Source organism: Solanum stenotomum, chromosome 6 (assembly GCF_019186545.1).
Source record: "Solanum stenotomum isolate F172 chromosome 6, ASM1918654v1, whole genome shotgun sequence".
In the NCBI taxonomy this organism is placed as follows: domain Eukaryota; kingdom Viridiplantae; phylum Streptophyta; class Magnoliopsida; order Solanales; family Solanaceae; genus Solanum; species Solanum stenotomum.
In genome coordinates, this window is record NC_064287.1 from 19266043 (window position 1) to 19271143 (window position 5101).

At 23.2% G+C, this 5101-nt stretch overlaps 1 long non-coding RNA gene across 1 annotated transcript; it reads right to left on the minus strand.

The window, feature by feature from the left end:
* Window positions 1-912: 912 nt before the first annotated feature.
* On the minus strand, window positions 913-1717 carry LOC125869092 (uncharacterized). The gene is made up of 3 exons (XR_007446773.1): window positions 1608-1717; window positions 1221-1281; window positions 913-1091 (listed from the first exon to the last, which is right to left on the minus strand). It is a non-coding gene; the product is annotated as an uncharacterized LOC125869092 (long non-coding RNA).
* Between the last annotated feature and the right edge of the window lie 3384 nt (window positions 1718-5101).

Consider the following 5101-nt stretch of genomic DNA (forward strand, 5'->3'; position numbering starts at 1 on the left):
TATTTGTCATAAAAAGTGTAAATTTTTTGTAGTTAATAGTATGATTTTGTCACTAAAAAGGTTATTTTCACTGACAAAATTATTTCGTCACTATTTATTTAGTTCAGTCAGTGACAACATCAATTGTCTCTAAATTTCTATTATTTCGTAGTTGAACAAATGTAATTTTGTCACTAATGACTGTTTTTTATATACAAAAAATTATTTCGTCCTAAAATATATAAATTAGGGACAAAATTATCATTATAAAAAGGTTAACAATTTCGTAGTTAAATTTATCACTGTGTCACGAAAAGTATAGTTTTTACTGACAAGATATAATTGTCACTATAAATTATCATGATTTGTGATAATATATTTTGTCACTAAATGTAGTCGACTTATGACGAAATAATTTATTTGTGAGAGAAATATTTGTCTTGAAAAGTTTGATTTAGTTGTTGCTAAAAGTTACCTTTGATGAAATAATCTTTTGATGCTTACAAACATTCGATGACATTTAATTATTTCGTATTGATATTATTTTTTAAATTAGAATACATAAATTGAAAAATAAATAATAAAAATATCTCAAATAATCATAAAATTCATCCATTATCATAGCATTAAAAACAACAAACATTTGAGGATGTTCAAATTTGTAAATGGTAATAATTCACTAATTTCTCGTTAATTTGATAATTTATAAATGGTGACAAATTTTCTCATATTTTAGAAGATTAATTAATTCATCAATATAAAAAATTTACTAGAAAAAGTCTAAAGTCATAATATGTAACATGAAAATTTATTAAATTAACATCATGACAAATACTAACTTTATTATTTAAACTTAGCAGATATCATATAATAATATAAACTCAACACAATAAAATAAAACATTTAACATAATAACAAAAAGTGTCTCTCATGATCATATATATTTTACAATTAAAATAATATTGAAATAATCTCATTAAAAGATTCTTATATGATCCTAACGGAAGTACATAATGTTAGTCGTCAATAAGAAAATAAAAATGTTACTCCTTATATGCTAATGTAGCCAACTTATCTAATAACTTTACTCTTCATTCAATTTTTCAACGTTCCTGTGTGAAAAGGAAAAAAATATAATTTTAATGTGTACTCACTGCTATTTTGATTTAAACATGATATATTATAAAATTTTAATTGTAAAGTTGCTATTAGAATGAGAAATAAATAGGAAAGATACTCACTCAAATTCCACAGTAAAATTGCCAATCCTTCTTTTCTAAGGATATAGACCTTGAGCTTTGTCTACAAACAAAAAAAAAATCAAGAATCATATTTTTTTAAAAGTTTCTAAAAATTTCTAACGCTGAACAAATTCATAGGCTAAACACAAGTAACTCGTTTAAATTATCATACTATATTTTTTAAAAATACACTAGAGTGAGGGAGACAAAGTTCATAAATTAAAATAAATTTAAGAAACCCACTGAAAATTCAAGTGAGGTATAGCAGAAAGTAAAAGAGAGTTGCATATTTTCATATTATTTAAGGAGTATGCATCTCATGATAAAACACTGAAAATTCAATAAAAATTAAAAATAAAAATAAAGATAATGGGAGAGAAGTATTACGTGGGGAGATAAGGAGTGGATGTGGCTAATAACTAAAAGAGAGGTTTGTGGAGAAGGAAAAGGAAATGAGAGAATTACGTGTGTTTTTTTCCTACAAATTTGGAAATGAATACTCTCTTTTAATTTCTTCATTTGATTTTGGTAAATACCTTTATCTAATTTTTATTTGACATAAAATTTAAGAAAGTAATTTAATTTATTTGATTTTGACTTGACATAAAATTTAAGAAAGTAAATAAAAATTTTGAATCGTGTAATCTTAAACTAAAAATATGCGGAATGTGTAAAAAATAGTTTTTAATCTTCTAATTTTAAATATGTCATGTGAAAAATTAGAATTAAAGAGTTACCAAAATAAGGGAAGAGAAATCATTTAAAAAAATAAACTAAAAAAGGAGTATGGAAAATAAATTAAAACAAAGGGAATTATAAATATAAAAAAAAAGTTGGGTAGAAAATTAAGTATTTATCATAATATAAAGACACTTAGTAGTCATGCAGGGAAATGTGTTGGTTTCATTTTATTTTCACACTTTATATTTATTATATTACCCATAATTTATGGCTACAAACAATAAAATTTGTGTAGAAAGAAATAATAATTAAGACATAAAAATATTTTGAGTGTTACAATTTGTATAAATCTTCTAGTTCTTCATTTTCAAAATCAATCCAAGCATTTTTAGTTTGATCTTGAATTTATGTTGGATTTGATATATATTTTGATTTGAATTTGATTTCTCATAAGTACTTTGATGTCCGCCTTAAACAGGTTTTTCCACAAACAAGTGAATTTGATCTTGAATGTTTGATATTTAATTTATCCTTGTCCTTTATTTTCAAGTATTTATAATATGTACACAAATGTTTGAATGCTTGCAACTTATAGGGAATTTGTAATTTTTGATCCATGAGTTTTTTTTTGAAATTCTAATGACTTTTCTTAATTTTGACCTCCTATTTATAATAAGATGAAAAATTATCAGGTTTAAATGACATGGTGATATTTAATTATCGAAACATGTCAATTGCGGTTGTATATTTTCATTGTCATCAAATTTAATGCTATGTCATTTTGATATGTGACATGATCTTATTTTCTCTTTTATTTGATTTGGCGTACCACACCAGCTGACATGTAGCACCGAACTAGACCTCTAGAATAAGATGAAATTTTGGGTTTGGCAAAGTGATATAATCTATCATTTGTAGCCCAATTAAATGAGTTAACGCACAATATTATGGTGCACATGATACATTAGATATCAAGTAAGAAATTTTAATACTGTGATTGCACTATTATGATATATATATATATATGCATTTTAAGTTTTTTTAGTATTAGGTATTTATAAATATATCGAAATGTGTAGTTACATAAAAAATTATAGTATTATATCATACAACCTAATATTAGTACAAAATTAAATGTGTAGATGTTTAAATTTTGACTACAAATTTTTGATATTGAAACAAATACCAAAATTATTGATTAACAAAAAAGTTGCTTGTCATTTCTTTTTTAACATATATTTCTACACATATAAGATTGTAAGGTGTTAATATGATATATTTTTTTTATTTTTTTTTTAAAAGTAGAAGTCATAATTCTCTATAAATAAATCAAAGTTGAACCAACTATGGTTGTCAATGTTTCATACATACTGCAAAATATCAAAATAAAAATTTAAAATTATCGAATCATATTGACTTAATTTGATATGTTGTATAATAGTATTTTTAAAAATCAAAAATTAATTTTACCTTAATCGAAGTTTGAATTAAGCAAATTATTATTTTAAAATGTCTTGCGGAAAAAAAGGTTAGAACCCATGTCTGATGGATATCATACATGAGTTTTAATTTTTTTCTGCTAGGTAGAACTTTATGTCAATTGAGAAGGTTTAGTGTCTTAAAATATCTTAATCATTTGTCTTATTGGCAAAAGTTAGAATTTTCTAAAATAATTTTTTCTTAGAAAAATAATATTAAGCGGGGTTGAAAAATCAAGATCACCCATTACTAAGATCATTTTAGAGAATTTTTTTAGAAGGGAAAAATTATCAAAATCAGTCCATCTTAGGGTCATTACTAAACTTGACCGTTGAAAAAAGCTAAGATAAAAAATTGATCTTTAAGAGTGAAAATGACCCAAATTAAATTTAAAAATTAATCAATCATCTTTAAGTTATAGCCATTATTATTTCAAACATAACCGATTCGCGCTGCAATTGTGACCAATTATTGAGTAAAAATCAAATTTACTCAATTATTTATAATTAAAGATATTTATTAAACAAAGGCAGTATGTATTAAAATTGAGATAATCATTTAATTAATTTAATAATGAAATCCTTTTGATTTAGCAAAATAAAGTAATTATTAATAATATAATAGGGTCCTGATCATAATTAAAGCACAGTTGGCTTTAATTTGAAAATATAAAAAACATACTCGTTTAAAATACTTATTTTTTTAAATAAATAAAGTAGTTTTTAAATTAATAAAATGACATTTATTAATAGTATTTCACTATGTTTGAAATTCAAGAAACTAAGTTAAAAGAAAAAGAATTGATTAATTAATTTAAAATATCTTTGGTCAAAATAGAGTCTCTACACCCACAACCACAACAACTAGCCATCATCACCATTAACTGCGATTAATTTTTTTTTGGAAAAATATATATTATTGATATAGTATTAGATTAATTTCACATTTTATTAAATTTATTATTATTATTTTAAATAAAGATAAATTTTACATATTAATATATTAATAATAATCATGATTATTTAGTATTCAAATTTTAAAACAGCATCTCAATTTTCAGATGCATAATTAGATTTATACATCTAGATCTAAATACACATCTTAATATTTAGATCTGTATCTAAATTCAAACATCATAATTTTATTGAAATCAAATAGTTGGGGTTCTTGAGACCTCCAAAATTGAACTTATTTTTAGTAATTATAGAAAATAGTTAGTTAAATATCCATAAAATATTTAAAACTTTTGCAAAATAGACTTACGGTCGATGTTATCTTTGTATAATTGCTCTCTGTGATATCACAATCCCACTCACATTAGATCTTATGTTAGCACTGTCACTTAAATTTACTTAAGGTATAGTTCGACGTTATCATTATATCATTCTATCGTTTTCTTCTATTGTTACCTATAGAAAACGCTTTACAGAAATATTGCTAGTTGCTACTTACAATTGTAAATAATAAGCCTAATCAAAGATTATTATATATTTGACTAAAAATAAAATTAGAAAATAATTAAATTATTTAGCTGCAAATTTTAATTTTTTAAATTTAAATATTGCATATTTTGTAACAAAACTATGTTGTCACTATGTCACAAGTTGATTAGAGACAAGAAAATGTTTGTCACTAATTGATTATATTATTAGTGACAAAAATTTAGATAGCAATCAAATATGAAATTTTGTGGCTAAAACTTACGACATTTGACTACGAAT